The sequence below is a fragment of the Stylophora pistillata genome, chromosome 4, assembly GCF_964205215.1.
Source record: "Stylophora pistillata chromosome 4, jaStyPist1.2, whole genome shotgun sequence".
NCBI classification, from domain to species: Eukaryota; Metazoa; Cnidaria; class Anthozoa; order Scleractinia; family Pocilloporidae; genus Stylophora; species Stylophora pistillata.
This window is the reverse complement of record NC_142522.1, coordinates 42,514,659-42,540,055: the sequence shown is the minus strand read 5'-3', so window position 1 is coordinate 42,540,055 and position 25,397 is coordinate 42,514,659.

Here is a 25,397-nt window from a genome sequence, read left to right as displayed (position 1 = left end):
CTAGACCGATCCGAGATATTTATTAAAGCACATTGTTTTCCATCCAACACACCCCGTATCCATTTTGTGTTGACTACTTCGCGAGTTTCTTTGAATAAAAAGTTATATACATACAGGCATAGTTTATGAAATTCAACTAACAACTCACCGCATAAAGGACGTCTATCAAGGTGAAGATTTCAGACCACTTCTTTGCTTTTTACCTTCCGGTGACGAATAATAGCCACTTCGATGATAGCCCATTTGCAAAAGTATTATTCGATGGCTGTATTCTTAAATGGGTGTAGATTCGAAGACAGAAGCGGGATCTTTACTCGCAATTTAGCGCACTTTAAAGGCGCGGCTCCGTGCTCGACTTTATCAATAATCCACCTAATAATCCATGAAATTTCTCCTTTACACGCCTCTGTTTCTCTCTTAATGGTTTCCTCTTACGTCGTCAATGGATTTATTTCGCTGCTTTGTACGCGAAGAACTTTGTGTGTGTCAAACTCGATGCGAAGACCTAAGAATGATCAAATTTGCAAAACACACGGCACACAGCCGTGCAAGAAAAATAACTCTCTCCGTGATTTCTTCCCGCTTTAAAATTCCTAGAAGATTTCCGATACCTTAGTACATATTTTAGAAGTATCACTTGTTCAAAAGATCGAAGGCAAAATTTCCTTTTCACATTTTTCGCGGATCCTTCCGTGTAGGCGTAGAAACTCAACAAAGACCATCGAAACAAACAGAAACAAATGACTAATAATAACCATCATCGTGTTTATAAGTTAAAATTGTGACGGCCTACAACTTGTGACTGCGATATTCCAAGCATTTTCTGAGGCTCCTTAGGAGCGCTCTCTTAGGACTTGGCTCTTTCTCTCAACGCCTCTGTTGTCATAGCATATTACTACTGTTCATGGCAAGTCTAATGTATAATGAAGACAATCATTTTTCAATGTTCTTGGCTGAGTATTTAATTTTTCCGTTCAATCGGCGCTTGTAAAACCATGCAGGGTCTGAGCAGAAATTCCCTAGTCTTGCTTATATTACTTTGTGCGGTCGTCTATCTAACAAATATGTTCTTCTGTGTAAAAATTTTAGTTCTGACAGACAATTTCTCTTCGCATAAAATATCACAGATATGAAGAGCTGCTACAGTCATTTCCTTGAAAACGAATGTTAATTTCTATCCTGCATTGATCCTCAGAGGTTACCAGGTTGATGAACGAAACACATACGAGATTAAAAACAGATTTTATTGATAAGTCTATGTATCACGGCATCAATTAACATATTTAGGCTAACTAAGAACAGGGGATAGTAAGACCAGCAGTCATACTATCATTTTATCGTTTTACTTGATATGTTAATATCGTCCCAAGTTAGCTGTCCATTAGTCCGTTTTAAACAAGGGGTAAAATATTTTTCGGGTAGTTCCCATTAATGTTCTATTTTCTTCCTCGTGGTAAAGTTAGTGTTTTCACTCTGCAAAAAAGAAATTAGAATCCCAAACTATGCCTTGTTAACGTGTCTCAACTTAAAAAAAATCGTAACAAGTTGAATAAAACTGGTAATCATTTATCAGTTAAAACGAAATGATCTTTATTCAAATGAATTACACATCTCGACATCTTATCTGTATTCATCGCACGTAGAAATCGTCAGGGTGTAAGGCGCTTATACGATCCATTCGTCGAAGGGTGTATCAATTTAAAAGCATATTAACTATTGTGAATACTTTGTAATTATTAAAACTGGGTTTTTAATTACAGTTGTCTATCAACAGTAATCTTTTCCATTGTGCGGCATCGATAAGTCAAAAATGTTCATGGATAGCATAGCAGAAATATAAAAATTGCATGGGGAGCATTGTAGACGTGCCTATTTTTTTTTAAATAAACTTTCATTCAGGCTGCCCTTAAATTTCAACCGTTTGTAATCTTCTTATTGCAAAAATAATTGGTTGCAAAATGACTTAAAAAATGCATGAACTTCTTCTACGTGCCTTTCTCCTTCTGCTGGTCTTACTCAACTCTAACACAGATTTTCACTATTTTCACGGCTCTCACTACCACGCACGGCTCAGCAATGCTACCAAGCACCCATTTATCGACGATAGAACACACCTAATAACACATTCAGCCTGCTTACTCCGCTTCAATATATTTGCATTATTATCACCGCCATCTTGTTCATCGACCAAGGAGGAAAGCATAACTGGCTACAAGAACTGTCTATTATTCTGCCACCGCAGCTACGTTTCAACTAAATAGACTGGCCTTATGCGAAGATATTAATCCTAATCCTGGACCTTGCTTAAATAGCAATTACAGGCAGCATGTGAGTACTTCATGGTCTCGATCAATTCTTCGATCAAGAAATATCAACAATCTTACGAATGTAACATCCAACCCAGTTTATTCTCTGAAAACCTTATCACGACTGCCGCTTTCTTTGTGCCTGATCAATGTTCCTTCCATCAAATCAAAATCTTCCGGCTTTCTGGAATTGGTGAGTCACTATAACGCTGATTTATTCGCCCTTACCAAAACCTGATTAACGGCAGAAAACACTGCTGCAAAGCTTGAGACTATTCCTTCCGGCTACAAGCTTGTGAGTTATCCTCGTACCGGACGCAGAGGCAGTGGCGCCGCCTTACTTTATAAGGATTCCATTTCAGTGGTTACGACTAAACAAAGCGATAATAATTCCTCATCTTCATCATTCGAATTCTCTGAGCTTTTAGTGATGTCTGGCTCATTCGTTGCGAGACTAGTGATTGTTTACCGACCACCCTCCACCAATTAATTTGTCAGCAACTTCACTTCATATTTAGGATCGATTATTTTATCTATGCAACCAATTCTGATCGTCGGCGATTTTAATCTTTCACTTCGATGTAGACAGTGATGCAGATGCTGGCGATTTTCAGTACACTTTGGAATCCATAGGCTTAGAACAGCATGTAACTGGACCTACTCACAACCTTGGTTATACCTTGGATCTGATAATCACTCGTCGATCAGACTCGATCAAAAAGAAAAATCCCACGATCGGTCAACTTTTCTCTGATTACGCAGTTATTCTTTGTGATCTCAATTCCATAAAGCCTGAAGCAAGTGTTAAAACTGTCACCTACAGGAACTTCAAGTAAGTTAATATCGAATCTTTTAAAAGTGATCTTGCTAATTCAGCACTGTGCACTGATAACATTGTCAATTTAAGCCTGGATGATCTTGTTAGCTGCTATAATTCAACCCTTTCATCGCTCATCGAATCTCGCGCTCCTTTGAAGAGTAAAACTGTGGTCAATAGGCCTCGTATGCCTTGGTTTAATGATTCCATCAAGGCCGCTATCAGAGAAAGGAGAAAAGCGAAGCGTAAATGGAGATCTATAAAGGATCCAATGCATTATTCCGTCTTCAAACAGATAAAGAACTTCATGCAACACTGCTGATGAATCATACGCGTGGTTCATACTACACCGAGTTCATCAAGAAAAATAGCGCTGACCAGGGCAGGTTGTTTAAAGCCGCTAACTCCTTATTATCAGAATCTAAGAAATTATCCTTGCCCGGCGGATCCAACGCCGAGGCCGCAAACCAAATTGGCAGGTTCTTCATTGACAAAGTGAATTCCAGGTCGTCGACACAAGATATGGATAACATTCCTGCTTGTAACTCACTTACCAGCTTCAAATCGCTGTCAGTGGATGATGTACGGCGCATTATTATGCGATCTTCTAAGAAGTCATGTTCACTAGCTCCTGTACCCACGTCACTGGTAGTTGAGTGTATGGATGTTCTTTTGCCTGTAATTACGCTAATTATTAATTCATCTTTGCAGTCTGGTCATTTCCCTGAATTATGGAAGGAGGCAATAATAACACCTTCATTGAAGAAGTCTGGATCTGAACCGTCCAATTTTAAGAATCTACGCCCTGTCAGCAATTTATTCTATATTTCCAAGCTCACTGAGAGCGCTGTCGCAGACCAGATTTAGTTACACCTGGCTAAGAACAATTTGTATCCAGCATTCCAGTCTGCAGATAGGAAATTTCACAGTACGGAAACCGCTTTGGTGAAAGTTCACAATGACATTCTGATTAACATGAATAAACGGCACGCGACTCTCCTCGTTCTCTTAGACCTGAGTGCTGCCTGTGACACTGTGGACCCTAGTATTTTGTTAACACGTTTAAGATCAAAGCTGGGTCTCAATGGAACTGCTCTGTCGTGGTTTCGCTCTTATTTAGCCGGAAGATCACAACGAATATCTGTTCAGGGAGCGCTTTCAAATGTCTTTCATCTTCGTTAGGGCGTTCCCCAGGGATCGTGTCTAGGCCCTGTTTTGTTTAACATATACGCAAGCAAACTCTTCGACATTGTTGGTCGTCATCTTCCAAAACTTCATTGTTATGCAGACGACTCTCAGCTTTATTTATCGTTCAACCCAAGCTGTGCTGTTCGTCAAGACGAGGCAATTAGATCAATGGAAACCTGTATCTCGGATGTTAAGCAGTGGATGACCACAGACAAACATATGCTTAATGACGACAAAACTGAATTTATTGTAATAGCATCACGACACTTCCTGAAAAAAGCTGCTGTTAATGCTATCAGGGTCGGAGACTGCGATGTAGGCAAAGTGTCTGTGGTACAGAATTTTGGCGCTTGCATGGATGATCAACTCACTATGGCCGCACACATTACCAAAATATGCAGTGCTGCTTTCTATCACCTACACGATATTAGACGTGTAAGGAAACATCCTTCAATGGACTCAGCTGCGACTCTTATTCACTCCTTTATTAGTAGCCGAGTAGACTACTCTAAGAGTCTATTATACGGTGGGCCCAAGTGCCATATTGACAAATTGCAGAGAGTTCAAAACGCAGCCGCCAGACTTGTTGTTATGCAAAGCAAATTTTGCCACATAACACCGGTCCTCCGTCAGTTGCATTGGCTTCCTGTCTCATTTCGTATTAACTTTAAGGTTCTACTTTTAACTTTCAAAGCAATTCGCAAATCCGCAACGTCCTATATCAATGATCTTGTCAAAATTAAGCCTTTAAATTAAAGATATGGACTGCGTTCTAATGACGGAATACTGCTATCTTACCCGAATTTCAAAACTCTAAAAACCCTAGGCGACCGTGCTTTCGTTGCTTCGGCGCCGAAACTCTGGAATGATTTACCTTCGGAAATTAGAATGGCTAAATCTGTCGACAATTTTAAAAAACTCTTAGCGAATAATTTTTTTTAGTAAGGCTTTTTGTTCTTAGTTAGCTCAGCTTTTAATATTTTATACTACACATGATGTAACTGGTATCTATTGCAATGCATTGTTATAATAATGTAATTAGTATTTATTTTATGCATTGTTGTAATGATGTAATTAGTATTTATTCCATGCATTGTTGTAATGCGCAGTTGATCATCCTGTCATGGAAACAGTGCAATATAGATTCCCAATTTATTATTATTATTTTATCAGCAAGGCCAAAACTGTAAGAAAGAACAAGTAGAACGCAAAATGCATGTTCTTTGAAAACTTCCTTAATAATTTCAGCGAACAGCTACGGTGATTCTTTCCACCCTAAGGGGAATATCAGACAAAGTGAAGTAGCTGAGGCTTAGTCTGCGTTTAATAAGGCCACTTTCTTTTCTTGATTAGGAGGTTCTCAGTTAGGTGGTTACAACTGGAGTTAAATCCTCCGGGATCTAGTTGGTTGGTGAAAATCGAGTATGCATATCTATTACCTGACTGCTTAAGGTCTCCATTGAATAGTTCAGTTGATAGATCATGATTTAGTGGTCTCGCATACCTTACTGACATCTACTTAACGGGTGTGAATGTTAGGCCAGCATGAACGATAGCTCCAGAAGGAGTCAAAGGCCTTTAAACTTCCTTTAATCGTATATTTACTTTTAATAAATATATCTAAGACTTATAATTCCTTGCATGAAACATCAGAAGGCCAACTCATATGAGTTTATTGCTTTAACAGTGCTGTTGCCGTCCGATCACATTATGCTAATTTGCGGCCTGTATAATCCTCCCAAGCATAGCTACCGGGATCTCGACTTTATTAATTATATAATACCTTTTGTGGACCTTGTTTCGAACAAACACCCAGAATCGACTATTGTCTGTGGTAGCGATGTAAATCGTTTGGACATGCAAGAATTTAAGGCTTTGTCTGGCTGGGATTTCATGGTTGATTTTCTCACGCGGGGTAACGCGTGCTTGGATAATTGTATGACCAACCGAGCGGATCTGTTCGGTCAAGCATATCCCATACATATGCTTATTAAGACAGACCATGAAGGCTTTGTTTTACCGGCGGGATTAAAACTTAAACCTGCGCGCCGCAAAGTTCTTGTGCGGGACTGTAGGGAACATTAGAAACAGTCATTTTATCTTGCACTCACTACGTTGGACTGGAGTGACGTCATCAATGAGGTGGACATAAACAAGGCGGTCGAGGTGCTTGAGGTAAAGATTCGTGCAGTGATGAATAAGTTTATACCGCAAAAATCTCTACGCATGTCATCGCGTGACCCAGTTTGGATCTCTCCATTAGTCAAGCGTATGCTGAGGACTAAGTCCAATATATCTTTAAAAAACAGGAACGTCTATCTTTATTTAATAAGCGCATTTCTGAGCTGATAACCGAGAACAGAAGAAAACTGGCTACCATTGGTAGCGGTGAGTGGTGGAAGGGCGTGGACGCCCTATCGCAGCGTCGCAGGTCATCGTTTATAACTTTGGACAAGAACTCTCTAGTTCGTCTGAACGACTACTTCGCCAACCTGTGCTATGATGACACTTACGTTAGACCTATTGATATGGATATCCCGGACAGTGTAAAGTCCCCGAAAATATCTGAGCGATGTGTTTGGAATACCTTAGTTCATGTAAAGAAAACGGCAACGGGACCAGACGACCTCCCGTACTGGATCTGGAAAGACTGTGCTGAGCTACTCACATCAATCGTCACTCACGTTTGGAATCTGTCGCTGTCTACTCATACATGGCCCGACTCCTGGAAAAAGGGCAAAAGTTAATCCTCTCCCCAAAGTGAACATGCCTATAGAGGACTCAGACTACCGTGGTATTAAAGTTACTTCCGTTATTGCCCGGTTGTTCGAGAAGGTCGTGTATCGTACACAAGCACAGTCAGTCATTGAGAACAACCTGAGCCACACCCAATTTGCATATAGACAGGCGGGTAATTGCGCAAATACCTTGCTCGCTATCCAGCACCAGACATACAAGTATTTAGATAGTAGTGACTGTAGCGCAGTGCGAATTTTTACTATGGACTTCAGTAAGGCTTTCGATTTTGTGAACCATGCTATTTTGTCTGCCAAACTGAAACAGCTACCTCTAAATCCGTACATTATCAATTGGTATCATAGTTTCCTCTATGCAAGACAACAACGTGGTGTTAGTTATAATTTTTTAGGACAGTGGAAATCTGTCAACAGAGGAACCACACTAGGTAATGTAAGCGGACCGTATCTTTTTAATATATTTTTGAACGATTTGGAGATTTTTTTTAATGGTTACCCTGTGCTTTTTAAATATGCCGATGATTCCACTACTCTTTCGCCTATCACTAGGAATAGTGACCCGTCTGCCGACTTAGTAGGAAAGTTCTTAACATGGTGTAAAGACAATTGAATGGTCTACAACCCTTGCAAATGTAAAGAGCTGGTTGTTAGAAAGGAAAATCATAATGTACTCTACTCCCCAATTAATAATATTCCCCAATGTAATAGCTTCGTTTTACTAGGAAAAACTTTACAGAGTGGACGGAAAATTTGATGAGCATGTAGGAACTAAGCTTGTGAGAGCAAAGAAGTGTTTACACGTCCTACGAACATTGAGAAAGGAACATTACTCTCAGGCAAAGATTGATCATCTTTTTATATCCATTGTTTTGGCTTAGTTTAGCCATGCACTTTCAGTCTATGAGGCATCTGAGTCCGATCTTACGGTTGTACAAAAGTATTTAGACCGATGTCATAAACGCGGTTTTATCTCATTTCCAGTTTTTTTTATCAAGAACCTTTTAAACAAACAAGACCGAAACATTTTGAAGAAACTAAAATCAACGGATTGCCACCCCCTGAAATACATCATTCCTGTCCAAAAGACATATGTACATAATCGTAGGAAAAAAGGCTGCACACGCCCGAAAAATAATACACAGCGCTTTATGAACACCTTTGTAAATAGGTTGATATTTAAGCTCCATTTATTGTAATGACTTACTTTTTAATTCATAATATGTATGTAGATTTCTGTTGTAGTTTTTCCAAATTCATTGTAACATAAGATATGTAGTTTTATCTTATGATGGAATAAAGACTTTTATTATTATTATGTATTATTATTATTATTATTATTATTATTATTATTATTATTAAAGCAAACTTCATAGGTTAGCAGCCAAGGGCTGTTTATTCGGGTACTGGAATACGTTGTCTGTCTTAATGATAAGTTTTTTTTATTAGTAATTTTCAGCCGCATTGTTGGAGAAGTATCTAAAACCAGTGTCCCGTTTGCTGCAACATTTCCTCCCTCTCCCCCTGTCAATGTCGATAACATGAAAACGCGACAGCTTAAGGGAATGCTCAGCACTGAGATGGGAGCGGGGACTGTCACCGAGGGTACATAATTGCTCTAATAGTTCAGGCCTCGGTTGTTCTAAGGTTGGATAACGCTATCTACTGGATAGGTCTTTACAAAATGTCAGGATACAACGCCTTTTACAATCACTTATCCGTTTGAAAGCAATTTATGCCTTGGATAGCGTTATCCGCAATACATGAAACTGAACCTTGACGAATGCCTACATTACAAAACGTATTAGAAGGAATAAATTTTCAATGCTGTGTACAACTTTTTCCAGATACTTATAGAACGCTTTTAAATATCCATTTTTCCCCCAAAAAAATGCGTGGGTTTGGTTTTTTACTAAAATTTAGATTGCTTGTGTTAAATAGGTACAGTCATTACTACATAGATCTGAATTGTAGTAACTAAATATACTGTATGTTAGTGCATCAAATCAGCATGGAATTATTGCAGCTACAATAATTTACCAACGTTATTGTATTTTCTATAGAGCTGGAATGGGATGAGAAGTATGTTGTAAGCCTTAGCACTGTAAACGATCTTAAGTAAGTTACAAGGAGTTTTCATGATGATAGTGATAATAATGATTGTTATATATTTTATTATCATTATTATATTTTCCAATATTATTTCAATTATTAACTTTAATAGATATAAAGCTAGTCATTCTCCCTAACTGCCCTTATTTAATACATCACATAGCACAGTTTGGCGGTCAAATATGGCACATTTATACCAGAGCCCACAAATGATATTCAAATCATTCGAGTTACGCATTGGATAATCAAGGATAATCTATACAGCACTAAACTCAAACAAATGACTGAAGTCGAATGGTGCATGGCATGTTTGAGTTTCCATGGGAGGCTTAACAATTACTAATAATTATCTCCTATCCATAGAAGTGATCACTGCAATAGAATTATGTTGTAGCTCATTAGTGCTCTGTTACAAGTACTTATGATACAGTATAAACAACAATAAAACTTGTCATTATTATTTCTAGGCTTAACTTGCAGTCCAATTCTGAGATTACTGATCAGGAAGTTGAATCAATAAAGAAACACATACAGAGGTTTGTACTGTAAATCTCACAAATAAATCTCTAAAATTCATTCATCCAGTAAACTTTATGTAACAAAAAATTTTTATAGGTAGGAACTAAGTGTGAATCAAAACCAAAACAGTAAAATGCAAAAACATTTGACACTGATGTATAAACAGATTAGTATTTAATATGAGATTCATTAAATTCTTCAACTGCATACTCATGTGTATGGTATTTAATCTCTTTAAGGTTCTTTTAAGGAATCAAATATTGTGTCAAGGAAAAGTATCTTAAAAAGTAATTGCATGCTTACTTCAGTATTTTTAACTCAGTGCCAGTTGTGATATTTCTTTCTGATGTCCTTGTTTGTAATATTTTATTTAGGCTTGAGAAGTTGCAAACATCTATTGAGAGGCAACAAGGAATTAAAAGGAAGTGGTCTGTGGCAAGTTCTTTGTATAAAGAAGTTTTTGCTCGCCTCAAGCTTAAACAAGGGTGTCAGTTACTCAAAAAAACTACACCACCTAGCAGCGGAACGGACTTTTGTTCTGGAAATGAGGAAAAAGTATGCAGGTAAATGATAGGTTCTTGATATGACAGGATAATGGTGATAAACACTCTGAAGACGAGCTTTATGTGTGTGTCTTAGACAGATGCACAGAATGATTAAAAAAGAGGCTCAGGAGGTGTCTGGCTTATCTGGGTGGGGACTTGGATAGGTTCCAGTGTAATCAGAATATTTATTTAATTCACATTTATTTACCTTATTTTGTAATCTGTCTTTGCAGATGGACAAGCTATTACTAAAAAGCTGAACGGACAAGGAACTTACCAAGATAACAGCCAGTGTCAAACTGCTCATACCCCAACTGAAAGCTTTGAGAACAGCCCAATTTGGAGATCTGTCAGGTGATGAAGTTTTTGTTATAGTGAAAGATACGCAATCTCCCATTTACAGTTCAGTCAACGTGGATCCTCAAAGTAACATCCTAGCCCATTGTACAAAAATACAAATCATAAATGTGTTTTTGTTGGAAGAAAAGGGCCAACGAAGAAATCATTCTTGGAGAATCAACACTGTCTTTACTTGAAGATGAAGCTGCAAATGATAATGATGATGTTGATGACGTCCGTATTGGTAGGGATGAAACTGAAGATGATGAGAACGAACAAACAGACAATCTAGATCAATGATGGTGCATTTTCATTGTAAAAATTGTTGTTATGATAATAATAAGAAGCCATTTGGTGACGATGCATAGTCGATACCTCATAAAAGAGGATATTTTATAACTATAATTACTAACTCACATGAATATTATAACAACATGACTTAAGTGAAACATTTGGGCCAATACAATTGCAGCTTCGATTGCAATGCAATAAAACCTCTTGTTCAGAGAACCTAGATTTTTTTCAAGTCAGCTTGAACAGGTTTCTATATAAATGGTGCTTGACTGAAAATCAGGCTCGCTAGGTTCTTAAATAGGTTTCTTAATTTTCGCTAATAAAAAGTGTACTTGTATAAATGTTTTGTTTTTCTGATTTTTCTGAACCTTTTTCTATCTCTTTCCTAATGTTTGCAAGGGTGGATACAGGGAGGTAGAACGGGGTCACTTGTCCCTCCCTCTACCACATGAATTACAATACGAATAACAATGCCTATCCCAAAAGAATGAGTGCTTTTGCTCTCAATTAAAGAAAAGTCCCCCTATTTTGATTTTTTTCTACATCCGCTACTGGTTGTACTCCTAAGAACCTGTCCGGATGAGCACCTAGCTTTATATCCCTGTAGGATCGATGTTGGATAGCGTTAATAATTTAACGTCCATTTAGTATATGTATAGCCTGGGTATGAATGGAAACTGAGACCCTGAGTATTAATGGAAACTGAAACAAAGTGGGAAATAAAGTTGAGTAGGATACCCTTCGCGAACCTTGAAAAAGCATACCCTGTTCAGCAGATCATCCCCATACAGTCACATATGTCTTGAAAATTGCTGATAAGAAAGGTTGCGTCTGATTTGAAATAGCTAGATCAGAGGTGCATGCATCGCCACTTAGAAAATGAAAATACGCAAGTATTTGTAAAATGCGGTACTCGCGTGCAATGTCTAATACTAGGGACTTTAAGCAAACCACGACGGCTACGGCAATGAGAACGTGGAAAAACAATAGATCTAATTGGCAGAACAAGAGCCCAGTACGTGCGTTTGAAAACTTTGTACATTTCTTAGCTGTCCTTTGCAAAACAACAACGTGATATCACCAAAATTTGCGTCGTCTGCGAAGCGAAACCGCGTCGGCAAATTATTTTGATTTACATTTGGAACTCAACGCTACTTGAGTGCGTTATGTTGAGTTTTAGGTCTGGCGCCCTATGAGACGGTAAACACATGCAGCCATTTTCGAAATTCTAACTAAAAGTAGAAACTCATTTTTTAATCGATGTCTTCCGCTACTGGGAACTTTTCTACGGGTAATGTGTATTAATATCAATATTGATTTAACTGTATACGTTTTAACATGATCAGCATGGGAAAATCACCTGTTCACGCTATGGTGATATACGGTCCTGATCAATATGAGTATGTTAGCATGTATTGACAAAGTTATTACACGAAGATCAAGAACAAAATTAGCACGCATACGAAATCAGCACGTTAACACATTAAAATCATTTGGAGCGAATTTCATCAACATATTTAGACCAAAAACAGTCTTTCAATATTTTTTGCTTTGTTAGCTATATTTTTTTTTCCCAAAAATTAAGAGTTTTTGGAGGAATTGTGCAACGCTCGTACTTATGTCACGGGACTTGCGTTCAGTCAACACTGTTACATGAGCCTTATTGACAAAAATAGCGCAAACGATACGACGTCCTTAAAATAATCTTTTTATTAGGTTATCATTTTTATTCTGTCTACACCCTTAAAAATTAAAGAACTAGCAATGAAAGACATGTTTTTGACTTTTAGAATATCAGTAACAAAATTGACACACACATACAAACAAAATTGTGAAGGTGTAGTCTGATCGTCCGGGTGAGTGTAGTCCTGAAAAGGACTGTTGTCGGTGTTGGTTCACCTCGGTGACGAACCGAGGAACAGACAGGGAACGATTTATAAGATCAATTGTTCCGACTGCCAAGCCTCCTACATCGGTGAGACTGGCAGAAACCTCACAACAAGACTGACTGAACACAGACGGGCGACGAGAAAAGGTGATGTCAGCAATCACATTGCTGAACACCATCGACTTACCAACCACAACATTGACTGGGACTCTGCGCAATGCCTAACCTACAGCACTGACTATTTTCAACGACTGACTCTGGAAAGCTGGTTTACTAACTTAGAACAGACTCCCCTAAACAGATGTCAACAACTATCCGCTCCATACAAACGACTCATTCACGACATAAACATCACAAACGACCAAAAAAGAACGACCTAACTTTACCGACAGATCGAAACAGACCAATCATGACCGACTTACGTCACTTGAGTCTTACAGCCAATAACATCACGGCAAAACCAACCGATCATTTGACACGAGCTGGAATAAGAACATTCTACCGACAACAATCATTCACTTGACTCTGATGATGACTTCCGCACAGGTTGTCGAAACGTTAGTCACTACCACCGACAACAGTCCTTCTCAGGACTACACTCACCCGGACGATCAGACTACACCTTCACATGTTACCCCCTGGTTCAAACCATTTACTGCACAAACAAAATTAGCCCAACTCAGTGATCTCATGGTTGTTTCAGGTTGTGTCATATTAATCAAGACACACCAAATTGATAATATACGTGTAACATCCATGAGAACGGTATTTAATTTTTTACTTTTAATCTGAATTATGCTGCCTCATAATCACAAATGAGTGAGTAAAATATTAAGCTGTTGTGAAAATGCAAATGTGGATGTTGTAAGGCCAATATGTTTTTTGTATATCCAAATTTATCTAAAACAGCCTATTCTTCGTATCAAGATAACCCTATTCACTAATCATATCACTCATCTTACATCTTCAGTAATTTTTTTCTCTTCTAGAGAAGCAAAGAGGGGAAATAAGAGGCCATTGCGACCTTGCTCAGTTAAGTCATGCAAGTGGGAAGGTTACCGAATGGATTATCATTTGCAACAGAAGCACAACATAAAGAAAGGGTCAAAAAGGTACAAGGCTCTTACCTCTCTATAATCTAACCAAAATCAGACTGTACTAATGAGTCAGAGACTGCATGCAAGTATACCTCAGGCTTATGCCAAACATGGAAATAAAATGTATGTTTTACAGTAAGAATCACAAAACCATGACCAGACAGAAATATTTCAGGAATGGTTGTATCGTTCCTTGGCCAATCACAGACAAATAGCATTCCTGAAAAATGTAATTGATTTGCACCGTAATGATAATGATGAATAAACCCATAATACCATAATTAATGTACCTAAGTGCCAAGATCTATTTTATAGACTGACAAATTAATTCATTGTGTTGAAATATTCGAATATTGTTAAATTTTTGTTGTTCAATTTAAGCACAGTGTACATGTTTTCAAAACCAAAAAATAAACTTAAGTCAGATAGATTTAGAGGTTATTTTGATAACACATATAGTTCATTTTCCACTGTTTCAGTGTATTTGTTCCAGAAAGAGGGATATTCTGCCGTCTTGTAAGTCTGAGTATATTATGTTTTTGTTGAAAGGAATGAAATTGTCTAGTGGTTCTTTAGTCATTGAAATGAAATCTTTTTTACAGTTGTGAAAAGTTACTTTGAAATTCTCAAATTAATCATATATCAACGTAATGATATAAACTATCATGATAAATTACTAATAATTTTCCTGATTCTTGATTACATGCACAATTACAAATACATTTATACAATATTCTAAGTAGAGCATTTTCACAAGTTCCATATTATTTATTACTTTAATATTGAACAACGAACGGTATCAACAAAATATAATATATTGTTTTGTCCGTTACTACTGCAAAACTATGATTAATGCTCTATGCTAACATGAAAATAAGCTATCAAAATTTGTACATGCTTCCTAAACTAGATTATTAGTAGTCTTATTAATATTTTCTGGTAAGATAAGAAACTTTGTTATGGCTGACAATAAGTTTAAAACGTCCACAGGAATAACGTTTGGCAAATTCTGTTGATCCTGGCACTGCAGTTTTAATTTACAAAACTCAACAATTACATTCGATGCGGCAAAAGACCAACATCTGAACTATTCCTTGTCTTTTACTCTATTTAGATTGTTAATGTTAAATGAGCTCTAATAAAAAGTCAAATACCAAAATGGAAAGCACTGTTTGAGTGAATGATACCAATAGTGACCAATAATAAATTGTGCAGCTGTGATCAGTTTATCATCTCCAGCCTTGAAATGATTCGTTGTCTGCATGCAACCTTTATTATCACTATCCTTTCTAACTATGCACATTTCACACAACTACAGAAAGCACAACTACAGACAGTAGTCAAGTCCTAAAGAAAACATTGCACACTATTAAGGCTGGATATGGCAGACCCAAAAGTGTAAACTGTGTGTTTTTAAGTAACCCGGGTATCAAAGGTCTGAGAGCTGGGAGAGAGGAACCCCTTATCTCAATCTCATTCACAAGCACAGATGTATACTGACAAAGTGTTGGGAAAATATCCAAAATACTCCCACACCAAAATATATCAATTAACCGTAAATTAAAAAAGTAAAAAAAAAAAAACAAATAAATAAATAAATAGTGTTTTCAGCAATTAAATTTCACAATCAGGCATTCCTGTCAATCGCAAATGTATGAAAACATTTTATAAAGAACAGTGTGGACTGAAAATATAGAAAATTTTGTACAATAATTGTGCAAGTTGCAGTTTTGAATGCTATAGTAACTTCCTAAAAGATATAATACATAGAAGCTTACAATAGAAGCTTAGACAGAGAAATGTAAAATATTTTACAAATGCAAATTAAATTCTTGTCTGTATAAAAGTAGGTGTTTCAGAGTATTTATTTCACTTACTCCAAAAGTGGAGATATCAGTGAATCAATTTTTCTTCAAATAACCAAATTTTGTTAAAAGAACTAGAAATAAGTTAGCTACTGTAGCTAGTTTTCAAGATAAGCAATAATTACCCATTGAAATTTTTTTTTGCAAATTGTGAAAACTGGTTCTAGAATGTTTTACAACCATCTTTGCTTATTATGAAAGTGGTAGTCACTCACTCCCAGGTAACCATGCAAAGATACCTCTCCTAGCTCTGTTGCCCAGGGGTACCAGATTAGCAATAAAACTGAGATACAAGGAAAGAACGCTTACCAATATATAACATGTTGATCTTGACATTATTGGAAATTTTTATAATCTCAGAAGAGTACATGTAGAGGCGTTGCATCATACAAGTGGTAGAGAGGTGTGCCATTCTCGAGCTTGATGGCATTAAGCTTGGTGACACTGTTGGTCATGTCAGTGAGTAGTCGATATTCACTAGATGATGATGGAATCCTGTCTAACCAGTGTCCTTTTAGTGCGTTGCCACTTGATGCTTTTAGAATAGTGCCCAATTTCAGCGAGCACAAAGAAAGCCAAAACTTCTCATCCTCTCCTCCACTCAGCACAGGAAGGATGATACCACCATCATGCTCTGTGTCAGGTTGAACATTGTGCCAAAGCCCCTTCCATGCATCTGTATCAAAATATGTGATGCCGTATGACTGTAGGATCCACATTTCACGATTACTGAATGTGAGCTCTAAACCCTCGCTTTCTTCTTCTTTTATGATACCACCACCACTAAGTGCACGCCTTGACACTCTGTCTCCAGCAATGTGGGCTAAGAGGGATGCCAGTATTTGTTGAGTGGCTTCTGTTGGGATGGGCTCTTGATCAATTGGAGTCTCAACAGCATCATCACTATTTCCTTGCAATGGGGCTTCATACATGAAAGGCTTCCGAAAAGGCAAATCATCAGGAAGTCCCTCAACCTCAAAACCACCCTCGAGGTATGGCACTCTTGAAGGTTTTCCAACCATTTGACCTAAAGGTAATGAGAAAACTAAGTCAGCATATATTAATTCTGTGTGCATATGGATTTCATCATACAGGTGTTATTTTTGATGATTAAAATACATCCTTCAAGATCTTTTAATGGTAGCTAACATGCAACATGCATCGTACTCATGATTCATACACTTACAAACTCTCAAAATACTTTTAACCTAAAAACAAGCCTCTGTATATAATAATTCTGTTTCTATTTTGAACAGTCTATCAAAGAAAAAATATGGATAACCAAATAAAAAGTTGAAGTTGAAAAACGAATTGATTACTACCAGTATTTGTGAACCTGTTCCTTTTTGTAATTTTAGCACTAAGATTTCGGAGAATGTAATAATTTTCTAGGGCTGTTGAGACTTCCCAAAACACGCCTATTTTGATGAAAATATCGTCTGGTGTATCCTTTATTTTAGAGTTTTTTGTGATACACTTAGCATAGCCCCATAGATATCCCTGATAACAATAATTTAAGGGCTTTCAATTGGCTGTGCCAGTAAAAGCAACTATAGAATGATTAAGAAACCTGTATCACTGAGAACAGAAAGTTTTATATAACGTTGGAGGAGCTCCAATAATTATTCATTATGGCTTGCCCTTATAGGAAATAGCAATATGACATCATTGACATTTTTGAGTAAGTATGATATTAGTGATAATGTAAAAGATAATATAAGCATTCTCAAACCATAACAAGATTGAGTATATAGGTGGTATTTAATGATGTTGGTCCCAAGACCCAAAGAACAATATACTTTATAACATCTATGAATAATAATTTAGCCTTTATCATAACTTGAGGGGTAAACACCATGTGGACTTGGGTTCGGGTGTTCAGCCAGAACCCCGAAATGGTCAACCTGAAAATCTCAAATTCATATATCGTATTTATGACAAATAAAAAGAGTTATTGCTAAATAACTGCCAGAATAAAAATATTTTTATAATTTAACAACTGTAGGGTGGAGGCCACATTTTTTTTTTTTCGGTAAAGGCCGAGATTTAAAAGTGCTTCATTAGTATATAAAGCTATACTCTGAATGCAGTAAATGGTTTGAACCCGGGGGTAACATGTGAAGGTGTAGTCTGATCGTCCGGGTGAGTGTAGTCCTGAGAAGGACTGTTGTCGGTGGTAGTGATTGACGTTTCGACAACCTGTGCGGAAGTCATCATCAGAGTCAAGTGTGATCATCACTTGACTCTGATGATGACTTCCGCACAGGTTGTCGAAACGTCAGTCACTACCTCCGACAACAGTCCTTCTCAGGACTACAATCACCCGTACGACCAGACTACACCTTCATATACTCTGAATGTGACAGAAAAAAATTGGAAATGGATTTGAATAGTCAATACCCTGTTATTTGACACAGAGCTTGAAACCCTGACAACTTTTTGGATTCAGGCACGCATCTTTTAATTAATAATTATTAGTTAATTATCTGGGAGTGTGTACTCTTATATATTTTCTACGATATCCAATATATGGGATTACACGCTCCCAGAGATTTAAGTAATAATTATTAATGAAGAGGTGTGTGCTGGAATCCAAAAAGTTGTAATCACAAGAACGTGCATGGAATCACACAAATGCATGCATACAATAATCACAGCAATCTTACTGTAGTTTTGGTTGAATAATGCTGTTATGTCTTTATATCTAACATCTTTGTTGTCTGCACCTGTAAATAAACATAATTTAGATGCTACTAACTACTCCGAGGGTGTATTCCAACTGGTTTAGGGAATATGGGTGTTCCACAGGATCCCTACACCATTAATTACCCTTGTGACAAATAAAAATATTTTTTGATAATAACCTATAAGATCAGAAAGAGTTTAATTCTTGAGTGGTGGTCACTGTCATTGAGGATAGTTGGTTATTTAGCATTATAATGGTATATGTTTACCCTGAATTACTTGACAGGAACTGTAGACAAAGTTGGAAATGGAGTTCAAAAGGATACACTATTTTTGACACAAAGCTTAAGCATGAAAAACTCTACCCTGTTCAGCAGATCATTCCCATATTCCGGAAGTCAGTATATGGGACAACCCCCGGCATCTTACACTTTACTCATGAAACTTTATTACATGTGACCTACATGGAGGTGTTAGATTTTGTAGAAATACACTGCGAAAAAATAGTGAAAAGCTTACCACCAAAATGGCTTTTGAATTTAAACATCAACTCGGGATTCCTTGACAAAAAGTCTTGACCTGCAGGAGATCCAAAACCAAACAACTGTCCATCAGGATCTTTTTGTAGTACCGCAGTGCAACAGCCATATTCATCAAGAATGTTTACCTATAAGAGACAGTTCAACAGCTTTTAAATGAACAGGCCAATATATTTTCAGCATTATGAAATAATGATGGATTTAACAAGAAGCTTATTTAAGCTGACAGGAAAGAGTTTAACAACTCAATGATTAAGGATTTAATTCTGCGACTCAGTTTCATTCTTTGCTTCTTCTTCCTTCCTCTTCTCCAGCTTTCTATACTTCAATCTTTGTTTTTTACCATATTCAAATGTTTTTTTTCTCTTTGTTCGTTTTTTATGCAAAATCTATATGCTCAAATACTCACAGGATCTATTGAGGTGGGGATTTGAAGATTTACCTTTTCACATTTCCCCCGACCCGTGTTGTTGAAGTATTTTGAGAACTGATTGAAATAAGTCAACGGAATCAATGTGGAATATACTATTTTGATTCTCGTCAAACACCGAGGAATTGAAAATAATATAATAATTATGACTCACCAGCTTAATTATTTGATCTCTTATCTTTTTTATGGTCCTTTCAATATCTTCGGCATTCAATTCGCCCGCTATATTCTGCGAACTCTTATCTAAATTTTTTTCTTCATCAGTGAGTTTCGTCCACTCTTTGGCAGCACACGAATTTCTTTCTACCATAGAAAGGTTTCGACACTGATCTAGAATTTAAATACAAAGTGCGCATGAGCGTTTAGTTTAATTACTCTCTTGTTTAGCTCTAAACTATTATCCAATTACTAAAGAACGACAAAAACCCTACTCGATCAAACATAGCTTCGATTAAGTTCACTTTGAAAAGAAACATCAAGTTCAAAACGGGTGTTTAACTTCTGTGTTGTTTGTTCGTAATAATATATGTGGCATAGAAGAATATTTCATAAACTTTTACCTTTGTTGAACAGCTCCTTACAAAAGTTATTGTATGACGTAGGAGCTCGTATGTAGGGGATGCTTTTTACGCTTTTTGCTGAGGTGCAGTAACTTGGTCACTTGAAGTCGAACTTGCCGCTGCTTTTCTCTTCTTTCGTTCGCTTCCAATCCAATTCTAAATAATCAATAACAATTAAAGAACTAATAGTAAATCGAATCGGTTTTTATTTAATTCAAAAGTGTATAACTAATTTATTTAATAGTAAAAACGCTTGGAAGATTTCACTACGGTGCGTGACATTCGCAGCAACCACCAGTAAAAGGGTCTGAAACACACGCCTTACCAGCAAGATGACAGAAAAGGATCCGAGCAACATTCCATATTTACGCTACTATCTAATATAAATATATGGAATCTATAAAAGCATTTTAACCAATGCAAGTCTTACCTTTACAGTTTCCTTAGCCCCTTTAGCTTCTGCACTAGCCTGTTCAATGAGATCGTTGTGGGTTTGACCCTTTCCAGTCATGCCTTGGTCAAAATACCGAGACAAAATGGATCTTTGAACATCAGTTAACAGATTATTTTTCCTTGATGAAGCCATGATGAAACGATTGGCACAATACTTAAGTCACGATTGACTATGATCTAGATTAGCTATGGTCACGATCAAACGCTGGATGAAGGATATGCGATCTCTCGAGGACTATCAGCTCTTGTTGACATGGTAACAGAACGAAAATGAAATCTGGGAATATTTGACAACGAGAATGCTAAGAATGTATTTTGAAGTGGGCTGAGCCAAGCAAGGGAAATTTCTTTCTCCGGAGTGAGCCCACTTCCTCCGAGTGAAGAATGCTTAAGGAAATTTAAATGTAAACACACTAAACAGTTTTTGAAAATAAGTTTCGAAACTCCATTGTTATTTATATGCCAGGAATGATCCACACGACAAAATTCCCGCACCCTGTTTTATCAACAGAAAAATGCTGTTAATAGTTTCAAAGTCAACCGTCACACGGCCAAAGCTGACACCCATCAGCCATGCCATTTGCAAATACCAGCAAACATGACCTCGCAGATTACTCAAAAATTGTTTGTAAAAAGCTTAATGGGGTTAAACGTGTTATATCTGTAACGAACAAATTAAAAATGCACCAAATACATGCAGCTGGGGAATCTGCTTTCGATCTGTTTCTTCACGAATGATGGCTCCTAAATTTAATCACAGTGACAGGAAATGTTTTGTCTTCTCATTCTTTAAGTCAAAGGATGTACGGCGCGGCCAGACTCTCAGAGTATTTTCAAGTGTGTTATAGAGAACGTTTAACTCTTGAAAGAGGTGATTGTTAAATCACATAATTGCGAACACGAATTATGTCAGTTTTCATGATAAAGAACGTTTCTTTACCGTACCTATAGCCGTGGAACTTAATTTCGCGAGAAAGATGCATTCGAAAACTAGCACGCTTAACAATCGGTCTGGTTAATTGGATCCTCAAAAAAAAAAAAAAAAAAAGAAAAAAGGAAAGAAAGAAAGAATGAGAGGGGGAGAGGGTGGAGAGATGGGAGAGATAAATATACTCCAAACTCTTTTGTGAAAACCGGAACAAAATTTGAAATTTGCAAAAAATAAAGAGTATTCAGGGTTCAAAAATTCGGGAGATGATTTAATTTAGTACAAACCCTATTTTCCGTAATCAAGTTGTCAGTAAGCTAATCTAAGTGCTTGATTGAAATCTGAAAGGTGTCTTGTATCCTCTAAAAAATCATCAGTTCTTGCTATTCATCCTGATACATCCAGATACACAGAACATATTTCTTTGCCTGACTTCGCTTTATAGCCTTGTTTGAAAAAAAAAAATTGACTTTTTTTAAAATTAGAGAAATAAAGACATTTCTAGCCCGCAGTTAGCAAAGCTATTCTAGGCGGGCTACTTAAACAGACACTGTATAGGCTCTCTCAAATACACACACACACACACGCACGCACGCACGCACGCGCGCGCACACACGCACACACACACAACAATGAAATAAATAAATAAATGAGTAAATAAAAATAAATAATAAATGATAGTAGTGATAATCATGTTAAAGGTTTTAACTGAGCCAGTCACTCCTCAATTTCAAGAATTTTCAAAAGCAGGTGAGTTAGCTCACGTTTAAAAGGTGCTTTCCTTAGCTTACGAAGTTCATGGGGGATGCCATTCCATATTTTCGCACCAACTCTAGAAAAGGAAAACAACTGATGATTTGCTCTCGCCTGTTTTATATAAAAGCTTCCAGCTACTGAGAAACGAGTAGAGTAGGAATGAACCTGTTCAGAGTGAGTAAAAAGTTCAGAAATATTGGGAGGAGCACAGCGATTTTTGATGTCATGTAACAGAGAGGCAACCAATTTGAAGTAAAGCATTTTTATCGGTAGAATTCCCGAACGACTAAAAAGAGGAGCACTGTGAGATGTATAATCGGAAAAGTACATTAGACGAAGAAACCGCTTTTGTAAAATGACGATTTTCTTTAGATGAGTATTCGCGGCTTGTTTTAATTTTATCACAGGCTTATTCAGATTGAATTCATGAATTTACCCTTTTAGAATAAGACTGAATCAGAAATGGGACAATCTCCAATAAGCAAATGAAAATTCGGAGAAAATCCAAGTTATTATTAGGTTTTTTTCTTTCTAAGACAATTTTTACTTACGCTACTGGTTACGAGTGTTTTTCAAAACAAATACAGCCACGAACCTAAGAGTGCCCTGTGGTAAGGGAAGGCTTCCTCGAGTGTACGAAATTTAAAATATCCGCGTCCTAATTAACGGAGACAGCCTCTCGTGACAAGGTATTGCAGTTAGGATGAATGACCTCTGGCAAACGCTTTAAGGCAGAAAAACATGGTACCCTCCTTGTGGAAAATTTCGAAAATAATATTGGCTGTGATCTGAAATATTTAGAAAAAAAGTAAGAGTATGAATGAGTTTTTCAAATTTATACACCCAGACAATCTAGTCATATTTTAATTTTCCGATCATTTTTTGTTTTTTGACTAAAAAAGAGATATAGTTTTAACGCGTGATTTAGACCAATATTAGTGCAGGACGAGTGAGTTTTACAGAAAGACAAGTTAAGGCGAGATTTGAAGTTCTCTTCTTGTGACTTGTGAAAAGCTCTTTAAAGAACACGTGACGCGCGGTTCTTTCTTAAATTCGTGCGTGAATCGGGATCAGGAGCTTCTTCTTCTACCCCCTTGCTACTTGTAACTACTTGGCATTTCAGAAAAAAAAAAAAGTCATGCAGTTTCGCTTAGTTGCAATATTTTTCAATAAGTGTCTCATTCAATAATTACCCAAATCAATATAGTAATGATGGCTTTAATGGTGTGCTCGCTTTTACGGCTAACGGTTACAAATTTTGGCCTATTCACGGAAAACTTGAACAGCTTTCCATTGTTGTGACCAAACTTTTTCAGGGTTAATTTCTTGGACAGCTAATGGTTAAAATTCTTCAATGTTTTACGCCTAACCCCTAATTAGTTTAGCCGTTTTACGACTAGGTAACCCCGGCCACGTTTCACCCTAACAACCACTCAGTTAAGTCCATTATTCTCAAAAACTTTAAATTACTTCAAAAGGATTCAGAGACTGGTACTATCTTTTCGCAACCTCCACTCATTTCATTTAAACGCGACAAAAACATAAGCAATTTTTTGGTCGGAAGTTCATTCCAAACTAATGATCAACCCGGAACCTTCAAAGGCGCTCGCGCATGATACAAAACTTGCCCTTTCATTCACAACGCTGAGAAAATATCGTGACCCAAACGATCCATTAAGATCACTGATCACCGTCTTCTCGTGCGCCTCCGCCAACGTAATCTCTTGCATAACTTGCGGTTATTGCAAAAAGATATATAGTAAAAACCCGCATACAAGAACATGTGGATTAAGAACTCCCAGGCTGAAATTTGGTAAAAAAGGCGTATATATATAAGAACACATTCAGCCTGAAAATTGAAAATTGATCTTATATATAAAAATTATTCCCTTTTCAGTTTAATAGAACAAACAGTGTCTGTAGCTTTACTGTGGTATTGCACTAAGATCTCTGTATAAAGGCTAGTAATTTCACTTGCTGTGTATAGCAAATGTACAACAAATTGTTCAAAATTATGTGTTTCATCATAGTTAGTAAATCCCTTACATTTGTTTAGAAGTAAACAATTAGGAACACTTGAGAACACTTTCAGGCTGATCTCACCTGAAATACCCGATATATAAGAACCAAATAAGCCTGAGTCCCGAAAATGGGTGTTCTTGACGGCGGGTTTTTACTGTACTTCGGCGAAACAGGAAGACGACTAGGTGACCGTTTCCGAGAATACCTTCGCGACGTAGAAAGGAACGGCAAGGACGCGTCAAAACCAGTCACTAGACACTTTAATTTACCTAATCATTCTAAGCAACATATGGCAATCTGCGGTCTTTCCTTACATTTAGGCAGCACGGAAAGCCGCAAAACTCTCGAGCAAAAGTTTATCTTTCAAATCGGCACTCTTGATCCCACAGGTATCGACGAAAGCTTTTCATTCCACTAATTTATTCGTGTTTTTCTCGTTGCCATGTTCCCACCAATAGCGTAGCTCCGCTTTCTACATATAAACCCAAACACATAAGTAATCTTCTAATTATATGCCGTAACCGTGAGAGGTGAAATCCTCGTCATCGTCTCCTATCCCACAATAACGCTAAACTATGAAGTATCGAGTAATGGCAGCCACGCATGGAGTTGCTTCGTACGCTCTGCCATTTTCTGGTCAAGAATATGAGCAACTTTCTACATCAAACAGTAATTTTGCGGTTCTTGTGAGTAAACTCAGCTATCTACAAAAAAATTATCAATTTAAATGGTTTGGAAACTTTGAAGAACTTATTTGTTTAATCAAGGTTCTTCTTGAAATCAACGATATCGGCGAATTCTCAGAAGACCAAACCCACAAGACGCTCACTTTTAGAGTTGGTGACATAGTTATAAAATAGTATTCGACCACTCACACGATGCAAACCCAAGGCACTGATTCTGCATCATTGCGAACAAAGCTGAAGAAATCTTATTCGTCGAAAGATGAACTACTCGCCCTACAAGCTAACAACCCGAACGACTCGAACGTGCCTTCGGTTGAACTCGCTAATTCAGAGGAGCCTGCTGCAGCGGCCGTTGTTGACATCTCTTCAAATGGATCAAGTCCTCTGGCTTCCTGTGGATGCTGTTCTACGGTAAATTTACTGTTGCTGCCTTCAAAGAATCCCTGCTGACATAGCAATTGCTTTTTGTTATAATTTTAACGATCTTCTTATTTCAGGATTTATTAGCTCTTATTTTATGACAAGTTGTAGTATTAGTTTTTAGTTTAAGCATTGCTGTTGGTATATAGTATTGGAATATTAGTATTAGCATAAGTTGTATAATTGTATTAATCA